Genomic DNA, 15,608 nt, shown 5'->3' on the forward strand with positions numbered 1-15,608 from the left:
GGGCGATAAAGTGAAACTCTGTTTCTAAAAACAAAACAAAACAACAACAAAAATTTTTTAAAAGAAAAAATATTGGGAGTCTGAGGCAGGTGGATTGCTTAAGCTCAGGAGTTTAATACTAGGCTGTGCAGAAGTGAGACCCCATCTCTACTAAAAATAAAAAATCTAGCCAGGCATTTTGGCAGGTGCCTATAGTCCTAGCTATTCAGGAGGCTGAAGCAAAGAAATCACTTGAACTGAAGAGTTTGAGGTTGCTGTGACCTATGATGCCACAGCACTCTATCCAGGGTAAAAGAGTGAGATTCTGTCTCAAAAAAAAAAAAAGAAAGAAAGAAATAGCAAAAACATGTCACTTCCTCCAGGAAGCCTCTCTTGAACCCGTGGAGGTAGGCACCATTAATTTCATTCTACAGATGGGAAAACTGAGGAACAAAGAGGTTAAATAACTTACCCCAAATCACATGGCTAGAAAGTGGAGAATTTGAGTTGAAAGATGACGCAGGCTGAACCCAGGGCTTTCAGTGCATTTATGGCTTCTTTAACCAGTTTTCCTAAAATTCTGGTCGCAGGCTGCAAAGCAGCCTCACCTGGAAACTTTTTGGAACTGCAAATTGTCAAGCCGCACCCCACACCTGCTAAATTAAACTCTGGAAGTGGGCCCAGCAACCCAGTTTAAACAAACACTCCAGGAGATGGTGATATGCCCTGAAGCTTGAGAACCAATGAGAAATTCTCTGCAGTTCAGCCACCTGTTTTTCAGGCACTCCTGTGACTTGCTAGTCCTGGTAAGGTCTAGACAGTGTCACAGATGGAGAATGGAACATCATCCGCCCTCTGACTCTCTAGCCATTTGCAAATGCTTCTCTGGGATTTCCACAGCCCTAGGACTTGGAGAGTTAGGAACCGTCATCTTCTGATTTATCATCTGCATATTGATGATTCACTCCTTCCTTTATTTGAAGCCTTGTTGCTGTGCTCATCAGCCCTGGCTGTAAGAATTTGATCCAACAGTACTTTAAGTCCCAAGCCACTTTCATCCCAGGTGTAGACATTAGTTGTCACACTAACCACTTTCTTCTAGGAGTACTCTCAGTTCACCAGGCTAACAGTCTGCAGCTTCTTGGTTAACAGAACCAGTCTCCCTCAACACAAAAACTTTGAATTTTTAATCATTTCAGCTAAATGCTGTCACTTTGACTATATTCCTGATCATTCAATTTTTCTGCTTCAAGTGGAAGAATTGGAACAGAAATAGAAAATCTTAGAGAATGCACTTGAACATATCCAAGTTTTCACTGTTTACCCCAGCTTTTTCTACACAGCTGTTGGAGTCCTGGCAACCAGATGCCAACACTGCCAAAGACCAGGTAAGAGTTCCTTGGGGAATTTCACAAGTGCAAGACAAGAAGCGTAGAGGCACCTTTCCCTAGTGGGACAGCCTGGCCAGATCACCCCAATGGAAAGGCACACCCAACAAGTCAAACCCACAAACCATTCATAGAGCATATTGGAACCCCATTCCTTTCTTTTTTTTTTTTTTTTTGCGGAGACAGAGTCTCACTTTATCACCCAAAGTAGAGTGCCGTGGCATCACACAGCTCACAGCAACCTCCAACTCCTGGGCTTAGGCGATTCTCCTGCCTCAGCCTCCTGAGTAGCTGGGACTACAGGCGCCCGCCATAACGCCCGGCTATTTTTTTGTTGCAGTTTGGCCGGGCCTGGGTTTGAACCCGCCACCCTTGGTATATGGGGGCGCCACCCAACCTACTGAGCCACAGGCGCCGCCTGGAACCCCATTCCTTTCAACAAACAGCCAAGGACCACCAGAGGAGGAATAAAGGAGGGGGTCTGTGTCACAGTCATTCAGGAAGTCAGACTCCTTCCAGCTTGTCTTCTCTACTTGTCCAGTAAATTAGGAAACAGTGGGAGGTTTTTAGGGTCTAGGTTTGAGAGGGGCACAAGTCATCTCTGCTCACATCCCATTGGCCAAAATTCAGTCATGTGACCCCACCAAATGGTTTGAGAGCCTGGGAAAATTCATCCAAGGAACACCCTGGGAAGAAGAGAACATGATGTTGGCGATCCATAGCTGCCTCTGCCATGTAACACATTAAAATGCTTTAAAATCAAATCAGTGATATATCCTTAATCAGTCAAAAAGCACTGTTCTGTCCAAAAAATCACATGAGAAAAACATCATAAATCTTAGAATATACACCAGTGATCATATGTAAACTGAGACCATCCCAAGTGATTATCAGGCCCTGGCTTGTGCCTCCATCATCTCGTGCAAAAGGTAAGCAGCTCACCCCTGCTACTTTGAGAAGGGGCCTGAGAGAAGGATGGATGCCAACTCCAACCATGTCACACTGGAATTCATGTAATCAAGAGGCTTTACTGTACCTTTTTTTTGTTTGTTTGTTTGTTTGTTTGTTTGGGACAGAGCCTCAAGCTGTTGCCCTGGGTAGAGTGCCATAGCATCACAGCTCACAGCAACCTTAAACTCCTGGGCTCAAGAGATTCTCCTGCCTCCACTTCCCAAGTAGCTGGGACTACAGGTGCCCGCCACAACGCCCGGTTATTTTTTGGTTGCAGCTGTCATTGTTGTTTGGTGGCCCGGGCTGGATTAGAACCTGCTAGTTCAGGTGTACGTGGCTGGCACCTTAGCCGATGGAGCCACAGGCGCCCAGCCTACTGTACCTTTTGAATAACTGAAGGAAAGAATGTCAGGAGCTGTAGAGGCCACACAGAGAAGGAAGACACCCGCACACACCTCCTCTAAACCCCACCTCCTTCCACTGGCATCTTTTCTAGCTCAGCTCAAACATGAGCTCCTGCAGGAAGCCTTCTTCGATAACCCTCCTCCCCACCACACATGTTATGGGCATTATTAATATCAGCTTGCTCTATATTCCCGCTCTTAGTTCACTTTGCTTATTAGGGTCTGTTTATGTGACTGGCTCCCACTCAGGGAGCTTCTGGGAACCTCGGTTTCCTCCTCTGTAAAATCAAGGGGTTAGATTATGTTATTTAATTCCCAGAAGCCTGTCCAGGGCTCTTTGCCATCAGATGCTTCCTAGTACCACACTCACTATGGGCCAGATACTGTTCTAAGAACCTGACATATTTACTAATCTAATCCTTCCAAAAACATTAAGAGGTCAATGCTAATATTGTACCCATTTTACTGATGAGGAAACTGAGGGCCAGAGAGGTTAAGAAACTTGTTCAAGGTCATACTGCCTGAAACTAAGCCAGAATTTGAACTCGGTACTCCAGCACCGCTTTTTCCTGCCCATAGGTATTTGATCCTGCTTGCCTGGCTGAGTTGCTCCGAGGCAACCCCCAAAGACTGGGAGGTTGGACTCCCAGGGGCGTCCCCCATACTCCCAGGAAGTCCATCGGTCCCACTCGAGGCGCGGGCGCTGCTGGGTGGTTCGGAAATACTGCCTGTGGGGCGCAGGCTGATCTTCGCCAGGAGGGCCCCGCCCCTGCGCTGCTTCCCAGTTAATGCCAGTCCCCTTGGCTCACACGTCAGTGGAGCGTGCCAACAACCTAACTCTTGCAGCCAGCAATGCTGCAAGAGTTCGTCTACACAGTACCCGAGGCTCCGGGACTTCGGGCTGACCCAGACCTCTCATTCAGGGGACCGAATGCGGCCTAGGGACCTATAGAAGACAGGAAGGCAGGAGTGCGCCCACCTTCTGCGGGCCCCCGGAGAAGCCCCCAGAACCGTCTCTCACAGCCAGAACGCAGCCCATCGTTTACCAGTAGTTTTCCCCATCTACATCGCCATTAATCTGCACGGTTCCCCCATTTTACAGAAGCAAACACTGAGCCCCGGAGAGTTAACAGCCAAAGAAGCGCTCCCCTTCCCCCCACCCTTCTTCCTTTCCACCTCGGGCCCCACTTCCCAACCCAGACCCACTGCGCCCCAGGCACCCGGGCAGGCAGGCCTGCAGCGCCGGATCCGGGCCCCCTCCCGAAGCGCGCCAGCCACACCTACCTCCCTCGGGCGGACAGGCGCTGCAGCCGCTGCCCACAGCAGCGAGAATCCAGAGGATTTGGCAGAGGCTCGCGGTCCGGCGCTCCAGGGTGCAGGCGGGCGGGCCCCCCGACAGTACCGGGGAGCAGCGAGCGGGCGCACAGGCCGGCGCTCCGGAAACGCAGCGGGAGCCGCACGGAGTGGATAGATCGTTCCCAGGGCACCAGGGGCGCTCGGAGCAGCTGGGACGACCTTGAAACGCTGAGTGGGGGCTTGCCAGGAACGCGAGTGCAGACTACAGCGAGCCGGGCAGAGGCAGCTGCAGTACCGGGCCAGTGAGCGTTGGATCAGGGCAGGAGCCGAGCTGAGGCTGTAACCGAGGCTGGGGCTGGGCTGGGCAGCTGCAGCCGACTAGGGCGGAGCAGCTGCGGGCTGGCGCACGGCGTGGCGCTCACGTGGCCGCTTTCCCCCACCCTTTCCGCCGCCACCTCTCCGGCAACTGTCGCTCCGAGTTCCCGGCTCTGGAGCTGGCTCTGAGCCCCGGGAACAATGACTGGCGCTAAGCTGCGGCCCCTGGGCCTTCTGAACACACAGTGCTTAGGGTGGGCCTAACACCCAGCCACGAAAGGGCCATTCCGGAAAGGACCGCCAGTCCTCTCCCTACCTCAGCGCTTCCCCCATCCTTTCTCAGCCACTCATATAGCTCCTGTCCTTTCCAAAATCACTAGTAATTTGATCCCATCGCTTGTTTGTATAAATCTCTATAAATAATCTTAAAACATTTTTGTTGCAAATGCTTTGGTGTTTCCCAATTACTACTTTCCAAAAACGGAGGCACTTATGACAATTACAATTACTTGTGAATTTTTTTATGTTAACATCCCCCTCATCATTCCTTACCCTTTTATTTATTTTGTTGTTGTTGTTTTGAGACAGAGTCTCACTGTGTCGCCCTGGGTAGAGTGCTGTGGCGTCGCAGCACACAGAAACCTCAAACCCTTGGGCTCAAGCGATTCTCTTGTCTCAGCCCTCCCAGGTAGCTGGGACTACAGGTGCCAGCCACAACCTGGCTAACCTTACCTGTTTTGTACATCGCTTTATTCTTAACTATTCCTGACACAGGGCCTGGCACATAGTAGGTGTTTAATACATACCTGTGGAATGAGTGGAGAAATTGGTTAATATGGAAAGGTATAAAGAAGAAAAGGAAATAAAACTAACTACTGCATACAGTTTGCTATTATACCCTTTCAGATACATTTCTAATGAAATTTTATTTTATTTTGAGACAGAGTCTCACTTTATCACCCTGGGTAGAGTACTGTGACATCATAGCTCACAGCAACCTCCAACTCCTGGGCTCAGGAGATTCTCTTGCCTCAGCCTCCGGGTAGCTGGGACTACAGGCCCCCGCCACAACACCTGGCCATTCTAATGAAAGTTTAGAAATTTCACAAAATTCCATTTTAGATATGAAAATGGTGACAGTGACATTTATTGAAAGATTTATGTTATTCCTTCTTCACACCAACTCTATGAGGTAAGTAGGTAACATTAGTCCTGTTTTACAGATCATAAAACTGAGATAATAGCTTGACCAAAGGGCAGCACCTGTGGTTCAAGGAGTAGGGCGCCGGTCCTATATGCCAGAGGTGGCGGGTTCAAGCCCCGTCCCAAAACCACAAAAAAAAAAAAAAATAGCTTGACCAAGGTGACCCAGCCAAAAAAGGACAGAGTCAGCACTAAATCCAGACTTCTGATTTCAAAGTTTAGGCTTTCAGAGTAACACACACACCTTTTCCCCCCTGCATTTACAACCCCCAAAAGAGAAAAATAGCTTTTGGCAAAAGACAAAATTGTACCTGAAATTCTGACCCCAGGGAAGTCAAGCAGGAAGAGGAGATCAAAGAGGTTAAATTAGTCTGTCCAGGGCGGCGCCTGTCGCTCAAAGGAGTGGGGCACTAGCCCCATATGCCAGAGGCGGTGGGTTCAAGCCCGAGCCCCGGCCAAAAACTGCAAAAAAAATTAAATAAAATAAGAAAATAAATTAGTCTGTCCAAGCCCAAAGCAAGATTGTTAAAAAATAAAGGAAAAGGCCAGGCCCTGTAATCCTAGCACTCTGAGAGGCTAAGGCAGGTGGGTTGCTTGAGCTCAGGAATTCTAGACCAACCTGAGCAAGAGCAAGAACCCTACTAAAGGTCGGGCATGGTATCTCATACCTGTAATCCCAGCACTTGGGAGGCCAAGGTGGGTGGATTGCCTGAGCTCAGGAGTTGGAGACCAGTCAGCCTGAGCCAGAAGACAACTTGTCTCTAAAAATAGCCAGGCATTGTGACAGTTGCCTGTAGTCCCAGCTACTTGGGAGGCTGAGGCAAGAGAATTACTGAAGCCCAGGAGTTTGAGGTTGCTGTGAGCTATGACCTCACAGCACTCTACCAAGGGTGAGAAAGTGAGACTCTGTCTCAAAAAAAAAAAAAAAGAACTCAAGACCAGCCTGAGCAAGAGCCAGACATCATCCCTACTAAAAATGCAAAAAATTAGCCAGGCATTGTGGCAGGCACCTATAGTCCCAGCTACTCAGGAGGTTGAGGCAAGTGGATTAATTGAGCTGAAGAGATTGAGGTTGTTGTGAGCTGAGATGAAGCCATGGCACTCTACCCAGGGCGACAGAGTAAGACTCTGTCTCAAAAATAAAAAAAATAAGAATAATAAACAACCACCACCACCAAAGACCTCTACTACTTAAAGCTCTGTGGCTTTAGACAAATATCTAATTTTGGAGTCTTTGTAATTTTATCTGCCCAGCAGAAATGCCCTTTCTTTGCTTGAATCTTGACTTGTCTTCAGGGAATCAGCTCAGTCTATTCTCAATTCAGGAAAACAGCCCTCTCTACTCCCCAGCCTCCAAAAGTGAACACACAGGTGGTGTCTGTGGCTTGGTGGGTGGGGCGCAGGACCCTAGTGGCGGTTCCAACGCGGCCCCAGCCAAATTGCGACAAGAAGATGGTCAGGTGTTGTGGCGGGTGCCTGTGGTCCCAGCTGCTGGGGAGGCTGAGGCAAAAGAATTGCCTAAGCCCAGGAGTTGGAAGTTGCTGTGAGCTATGTGATGCCATGGCACTCTACCAAGTGCGATTAAAAAATAAAAAAAAGTGAACTCACGACTGCCCTGGCCAATCAGCATATTCTATCCCTTTAGCTCCACTGATAGGTTACATGATCATTTGAACCAATCAGACCAATGAGGTACCACTCTGGGTCTTTCACAGTAACCACAAAGAGAATCTCTCCAGGAAATTGTTAAACAGATGGTAGATAAGCTTAGCATTTCTGAGTGTTCATTCTTTTTTTTTTTTTTTTTGGAGACAGAGCCTCAAGCTGTCGCCCTGGGTAGAGTGCTGCAGCATCACAGCTCATAGCAACCTCCAACTCCTGGGCTCAAGCGAGTCTCCTGCCTTAGCCTCCCAAGTAGCTGGGACTACAGGAGCCTGCCACAACACCAGGGTATTTTTTTGCTATTTTTTTTTTTTTTTTGGTTGCAGCCGTCGTTGTTTGGTGGGCCTGGGCTGGATTTGAACCTGCCAGCTCAGGTGTATGTGGCTGGCGCCTTAGCCACTTGAGCCGTAGGCGCCCAACCTGAGTGTTCATTCTTATGGCAAATATTCATTAAGCTCCAACTGTGTACCAAATACCATACTAGGAATTGGGGAAGCTACCTTTGGGGAACTGTCTAGTGAGATAGGAAAAGAGAAACTAAAATTACTCAAAGGGCCAGGTGCTGTGGCTCACGCCTGTAATCCTAGCACTCTGGGAGGATGAAGTGGGTAGATCACCTGAGCTCACAAGTTCGAGACCAGCCTGAGCTAAAGCGAGACCCAGCTCTAAAAATAGCCAGGCCTTGGTAGCGCCTGTGGCTCCGCGAGTAGGGCGCCGGCCCCATATGCCGAGGGTGGCGGGTTCAAACCCGGCCCGGGCCAAACTGCAACAAAAAAATAGCCGGGCGTTGTGGCGGGCGCCTGTAGTCCCAGCTGCTCAGGAGGCTGAGGCAAGAGAATCGCGTAAGCCCAAGAGTTAGAGGTTGCTGTGAGCCGTGTGACACCACGGCACTCTACCCGAGGGCGGTACAGTGAGACTCTGTCTCTACAAAAAAAAAAAAAATAGCCAGGCCTTGTGGCAGGTGCCTGTAATCCCAGCTACTCGAGAGGCTGAGGCAAGAGAATTGCTTCAGCCCAGAAGTCTGAGGTTGCAGTAACCTGTGACACCACGGCACTCTACCAGGGGTGACAAAGTGAGACTCTGTCTCAAAAAAAAAAAAAAATACATAAATAAATAATAAAATTACTCAAATAGTCATTGTTTCAAACCATTATAAACTGCAAGGCTGCTATGAGTGAAAGTGTAGGAGTAATGAGAGATTTTAAAGGTGAACTTGGTGGGTCAGGAAAATTCTCTGAAGGAATGACATTTGAGTTCATCTCCGAAGGAGGAATAGGCGTCATTTCCAGTAACTTTAAGAAAACAGGTGTCTTCAGCAGCTACAACAAGGAGATTCAGCTTGCATCACACTGAGATTTTGCTTGGTCTTCTTTTTTTTTTTTTTTTTTGCAGTTTTTTTGGCTGGGCCTGAGTTTGAACCCACCACCTCTGGCATATGGGGTCGGCGTCCTACCCCTTTGAGCCACAGGTACCACCCTGCTTGGTCTTCTTAATTGCCTCCTTCACCATCATACAATGTTGTTCAGCCTTTATTGAAGAGTTTGGGGTAACAAAAGGGAATTAAATATGGAGGAAAAAAGTTGAACTATACCTCAAAATTACTGTATCCAACAGGAATAACAGTTAACCCTTCTCAGGGGACCCTTAGTTGGCACTCCAATTCCAAGGTGTGCTCCCCTTCCCAAATCTGCCTCTCCTCTAACATGGACAAAGATCTCTTCAAGTTTTTTTTTTTAATCTCATGCTTTATTTATTTATTTATTTGCAGGTTTTTTGGCCAGGGACAGGTTTGAACCCGCCACCTCCAGCATATGGGGCCGGTGCCCTACTCCTTGAGCCACAGGCACCACCCAGATCTCTTCAAGTTTTGAGGAGCAAAATCCTCACCTCTGTGAGAGTCGACCCACAGGAACTCAACCCATCAAGAAAGTGAAAAGACATGGCCGGCTGCAGTGGCTCAAGCCTGTAATCCTAGCACTCTGGAAGGCCAAGGCAAGAGGATTGCTTGAGCTCACAAGTTCGAGACCAGCCTGAGCAAAAGTAAGATCCCGTCACTACTAAAAATAGAAAAAAAAAAACTGAGGTAAGAGGATCACTTGAGCCCAAGAGCTGGAGGTTGCTCTGAGCTATGATGCCACGGCACTCTACCCATGGTGACAACTGGAGACTCTGTCTCAAAAATAAAAAAGAAAGAAAACGAAAAGACAACTCAGAGAATGGGAGAAAATATTTGCAAATCATATATCTGAGAGATTTGCAGCTAGAATATATAAAGAACTCTTACAACTCAATCATAAAAAGATAAATAACTCTATTAAAAATAGATATTTCTGACTGGGCGCCTGTAGCTCAGTGGTTAGGGCACCAGCCACATGGACCAGGGCTGGTGGGTTTGAACCCGGCCCGGGCCTGCTAAAAAAATAACAAACAAACAAAAATAGATATTTCTCCAAAGAAAATATCCAAATGTCAAATAAAGATATGAAAAGATGCTGAGTAGTATTAACCACTTAGAAAGTACAAATCAAAACCTCACCCACTAGAATGGCCATAAATGAAAACTCAGATAATACCAAATGTTAGGAAGCACATAGAGAAACTGGAACTCTCATACATTGCTGAAAGGAATGGTAAATGGAGAGCAATTTGGCAGTTCTTCAAAAAGCTAAACATAGAGCGGCGCCTGTGGCTCAGTCAGTAAGGCGCCAGCCCCATATACCGAGGGTGGCGGGTTCAAACCCGGCCCTGGCCAAACTGCAACCAAAAAATATCCGGGCATTGTGGCAGGTGCCTGTAGTCCCAGCTACTCGGGAGGCTGAGGCAAGAGAATCACTTAAGCCCAGGAGTTGGAGGTTGCTATGAGCTGGGATGCCATGGCACTCTACCCAGGGTGATAGCTTGAACCTTTGTCTCAAAAAACAAAAAAACAAAAACTTGAAAACACATGTTTATTGTAGCATTATTTACAATAGTCAAAAGATGAAACAAACCAAATGGCCATCAGCTAACAAATGGATAATGAAAATGTGGTATATCCATACAAGGGAATATTATTTGGTGATAAAAAGGAATGAAGTACAGATACATGCTCCATCATGGATGAACTTTGAAAACATGCTACAAAAAAAAAGAAAGAAAGCTACATGAAAGAAATGAGACACAAAAAACATATGATTTCATTTATATAAATGATTAGGACAATTTGTAAAGATAGAAGTAGGTTAGTGGTTGCCAGAGGCTGGAAAAAGAGTAACTACTAAGAGGAATAGAGTTTCTTCCTTGGGGTGATGAAAGTGTAAAATTGATTGTAGTGGTGGTGGTTGTACCACTCTGTAAATATACTAAAAGCCACTGAATTATATATTTTCAATGGGTAAATTGTACAATATATGAATTATATTGTAATAAAGTTCATGGTGTCTCTACCTCATCACAGAGCAGCAGCAGAAGAGATCACAGGAAACAGTGCACCTGCTATCACAGACTCTTTCCAACTGCAAAGAGGAGAGTTCATTCCTTCCATTGGCTGGGGCTGGGAGTACGGGGGTGTTGGAGAACTGCACTGGCCACAGGAATCATAGGAGGGATCTAGTTTCTAAAATGTTAACTGGGCAGATTTCCTGTCCACAGTGGGCTTGGGCTGTATGATTTTTAGTTTTTGGATATGGTTTGGTTTTTCTTTGAGACAGAGTCTCACTCTGTTGCCCTGGTAGAGTGTCATGTTGTCATAGCTCACAGCAACCTCATACTCCCATGTTCAAGCGATCCTCTTGCTTCATCCTTCCAAGTAGCTGGACTACAGACACACACTACAATGCCTGGCTAGTTTTTTGTTTGTTTGTTTGTTTAGAGACAGGATCTCACTCTTGCTCAGGCTGATCTGAACTTCTGAGCTCAGGTGATCCACCAGCCTTTGCCTCCTAAAGTGCTAGGAACAGGCTGAGCCACCATGCCAGCTGGGCTGTATGTTTTTTGTTTGTTTGTTTGTTTTTTTAGAAACAGAATCTCACATTGTCGCCCTTGGTAGAGTGCTATAGCATCATAGCTCACAGTAACCTCCAGCTCTTGGGCTTAGGCCATTCTCTTGTCTCAGCCTCCCACGTAGCTAGGACTACAGGCGCCCTCCGCAACACCCAGTTATTTTTTGTTGCAGTTTGGCCAGGGCCGGGTTTGAACCGGCTACCCTCGGTATATGGGCCAGCGCCCTACTCAATGATACACAGGCGCCACCCTGGGCTGTATGTTTTTAAGCAGCAGCCTGACAGTCCTCCATAGTTCACCTTCTTGGCATAGAAAGTCCTGGGCTTACTGTGCATGAGAAATGCCCAGCACATACTCTGGGAGGCCAAAGTTTAGCTTGAGCAAGAGTGAGACCCATCTCTACTAAAAATAGAAAAAAAAATAGCTGGGTGTTGTGGGAGTGCCTATAGTCCCAGCTACTTGGAAGGCTGAGGCAGGGGGATCACTTGAGCCTAAGAGTCTGAGGTTGCTGTGAACTAGGCTGAGGCCAGGACACTCTGACCGGGGGCAACTGAGTAAGAGTCTGTAGCAAAAAAAAAAAAAAAAGAAAAGAAAGGGAAGGGAAGGGGGAGGGGAGGGGAGGGGAGGGAACCCAGGAGACCCACAGAAAACCTTGCAGAAGCTATGAGATCACCCCTCTTATGTCTTTTAGATGGTATATTCCACCCTTGCCCTGTCCAGGGCCAATCCCAGGATGAGGGTGGGGCATGTTTGAATCTCAAGGTCTGTCTGCCTAGTATTTCCGCAGGAAAAGATGTGGAAGGTTAGCCTCACCCATAGCTCAGTGAGTAGGGTGCTGGCCACATACACAGAAACTGGTGAGTTCGATCCTGGACCGTGCCTGCTAAACAACAAGGACAACTGCAACCAACGAACAGCTGGGCATTGTGGTGGGGGCCTGTGGTCCCAGCTACTTGAGAGGCCAAGGCAAGAGAATCTCTTAAGTCCAAGAGTTGGAGATTGCTGTAAGCTGTGATGCCACAGCACTCTACCAAGGGCAATATAGTGAGACTCTGACTCAAACAAACAAAAAAAGATCTGGAAGGTTGCATGGCAAACTATTTTTCAGTGGTTACTTTTGAGCTGTGGGATTTGGATGGAAACGGAAGACCATGGTAAGGGATAGAATTTTCCCTTTTAACTTTATACCTGCAATTTAATTTTTTTGAAACAAGGTCTCATTTTGTTGCCAAGCCTAGAGTGTAGTGGCTTCACCACAGCTCACTGCAACCCCAAGCTTCTGGGATCAAGTAATTCTGCCTCAACTTCTTCAGTAGCTGGGACTATAGGCATGCACCACCATAGCCAGCTAGTTTTTCTATATCTATCTATCTATTTATTTATAAATATTGTAAATATATATAAAATATATATTGTAAATATATTATATATATATATTTTTTTTTTTTTGTAGAGTTTCACTTTATTGCCCACAGTAGAGTGCCGTGGTGCCACACAGCTCACAGCAGCCTCCAACTCCTGGGCTTAGGCGATTCCTTTGCCTCAGCCTTCCTAGTAGCTGTGACTACAACCAGCTATTTTTCTAGACGAGATCTCGCTGGGGCTTAGGCTGGTCTTGAACTCCTGAGCTAAGGCAATCCACACACCTTCACCTCCCAGAGTTCTAGAATTACACTGCACCCAGCTAGATTCGACATTTTAAAAAATTTACAGGCCAAGCATTGTGGCTTGCACTTGTAATCCTAGCACTCTAGGAGGCCAAGGTGGGTGGATTGAACTCAGGAGTTATAGACTGGCCTGAACAAGAGTGAGATCGCTGTCTCTACTAAAAAAATAGATTAGCCTGGAACTGTGGCTAGTGCCTGTAGTCCCAGCTACTTAAGAGGTTGAGGCAAGAGGATCACTTGAACTAGGAGTTTGAGGTTGCTGTGAGCTATAACACCATAGCACTCTAGCCTGGGGCAAGGGAATGAGACTGTCTCAAAACAAAAAAAAAATTACAATGGATGGGTGGTGCCTGTGGCTCAAAGGTGTAGGGTGCCGGCCTCATATGCCGGAGATGGTGGGTTCAAACCCAGCCCCGGCCAAAAACTGCAAAAACAAACAAACAAACAAAAAGAATTACAATGAGCATACATTACATTTCAAATTTAAAAAGACAAACAGCTTCCTTTACCAAAACACAGACAAAATTTAGGTAGAGAAATGAAATGTGATTTTATTTTCTGATTTATGCTTTTCTTTCTTTGCTTAAGTTTCAACAAGAAACATGTATTACTTCTGTAAGTTATTTTTATTTATTTATTTATCTTTTTGAGACAGAGTCTCACTATGTCACCCTTGGTAGAGTGCCATAGCATCACAGCTCACAGCAACCTCAAATTCTTGGGCTTAAGTGATTCTCTTGCCTCAGCCTCCCAAGTAGCTGGGACTACAGGCATCCACCACAATGCCTGGCTATTTTGTCATTGTTGTTGTTGTCATTGTTGTTTAGCAGGCCCAGGTCGGGTTCAAACCCGCCAGCCTCGTGTATGTGTCTAGCACCCTAGCTGCTGAGCTACAGGTGCTGAGCCGGCTGTAAATTATTTTTAAGTGTTACATCAAAACACACACACACACACACACACACACATACAAACACAAAAAGAGAACTAAACAGATCCTAATTGCTCTGGTTTCTGTGGCCTCCCCACCCTTGCCTTGCCTGGCTGTGGCTGGGCTTTGCATATGAGCTGCCCTTGCAGCCTCACCCTTAAAGGCATAAATCACCAGAGATGCCTTGTCAGCAGGACTGGGAGGCCAGCAGGGAGCCTGGCCCCCTGGAGAAATGCTGGGTGGAGCAGATGAACTGTGGGCCTTACCTTCACTGGATTTTTGTTCTGTTAGAGAAGCAGCTCTGGCACAGGTCTCTAAGCAGCTCCAAAAACAGCTCTCTCTACTACCCCAAGACTTGTTTTTTGCTTTATTAGGTCTGGTAGGTACAAAATAAATGTTGACTTGCCTGAAGTTATCAGAAGAGAAAGAGATTTGGGCGGGGGTGGGGTGGGATAGGGTGAACAGTGCTGCTAGCAAATGTTTCAACTAGTAGAGAATGCTTTGAATAATTGTGGGGGAATTTCCTAAAGAGAACTCTGCTTTCCTCTAGGGGGTGCAGGAGATGAGCATCTACATGAGCAGGTCACAGTCTGGCCACATCCAGACAAAAGTTCTGTGAGCTCTTACGTTGGCAGCTCTAGCCAGAAGCATTTGCCTCTAGCTCAGAGTTCATGTGGCAGGAGTGCAAAACCATTTTTCCCAAGGAAAATTCTTAATGTTAACACTGTTCTAGGTAACAAGGGTATACCAGTAGGTGACTAAGATACCACTTCCTGACCTCCTGGAGTTGACCTCCTATCAAGGCCCAGTATCACCCTGGGAGAGACTTATAAATACCAACTTGCAGCAGTGTGTGTGGGAGGTGTATGTGAAATACCACCAACTGACCAGTGACCCTATAAGCACTCTTGTGGTGAGTGCCTTGAGATACTCAGTGGAGAATTTAGGTCTCTGGAGTCACCACCATTACCTCCCCTCATAAAGTGCCAGAGATGATCTAAATGCTTGGTACGTTACCATGTTTAACCTGTGTCTTCTTTATTCTGTGATGTGACCAGAACAGTGGCTGATACTGGTACATTGTAGGTGCTCAAGAAATATTTTCTCAAGGCACGAGGTAGATAGATGTGCCTTCCTTGAACTTGGAGTTCATGCTCTGCCAAGAGCAGCCTTTTGGCACTCATTTTCCAGGAGGCAGGTACTTGATAACTGTTGATTGATTGTGGATGTGCTGTGATGTGTTTTCTACGTATGTTCCCTTGATCAGAAGCTCCATGGAGACTGAGAGTAGTTTCCTTCCTGGGTCTAGCAACTCTGTGGAGACTTGAAGAGCTTCTTTTCCTGGGCCATCTCTTCTCTGGATACAGGTTTGGTCTCCAGGGTCTTTTCTTCCATCAAATTTAGCCTAGTAGGTAGCATGTGCCCAGGAATGGCCATGGCTGGTGGATGCACACAAAATTTAATGCATACAAATTTAATTCTCACAGCAAATCCAGTGAGATGGGTACTATAGTTATCACTCCACCACAGGGATAAGCAACTAGGACCCAGAGAGAAGTAACTTTCTTTTTTTTTGTAGAGACAGAGTCTCACTTTATGGCCCTCGGTAGAGTGCCGTGGCCTCACACAGCTCACAGCAACCTCCAACTCCTGGGCTTAAGCGATTCTCTTGCCTCAGCCTCCCAAGCAGCTGGGACTACAGGTACCTGCCACAACGCCCGGCTATTTTTTTGTTGCAGTTTGGCAGGGGCCAGGTTTGAACCTGTCACCCTCGGTATATGGGGCCAGGTTTGAACCCGTCACCCTCGGTATATGGGGCCAGCGCCTTACCGAC

The 15,608-nt window shown here is 46.9% G+C and overlaps 1 protein-coding gene across 4 annotated transcripts in view; it reads right to left on the reverse strand.

Moving 5' to 3' along the window:
* Positions 1-4,663, reverse strand: part of EEF2K (eukaryotic elongation factor 2 kinase) — an 81,406-nt gene extending 76,743 nt beyond the window's left edge. For 3 of the 4 annotated variants that reach the window (XM_053556682.1, XM_053556679.1, XM_053556680.1), the window contains exon 1: positions 4,007-4,662. The gene's annotated coding sequence lies outside the window, so the exon portion shown is untranslated. Of the gene's footprint in view, positions 1-4,006 lie in introns of all 4 variants that reach the window. The other variant, XM_053556681.1, reaches the window with a different exon arrangement.
* Positions 4,664-15,608: the final 10,945 nt, after the last annotated feature.

Source organism: Nycticebus coucang, chromosome 12 (genome assembly GCF_027406575.1).
Source record: "Nycticebus coucang isolate mNycCou1 chromosome 12, mNycCou1.pri, whole genome shotgun sequence".
In the NCBI taxonomy this organism is placed as follows: Eukaryota; Metazoa; Chordata; class Mammalia; order Primates; family Lorisidae; genus Nycticebus; species Nycticebus coucang.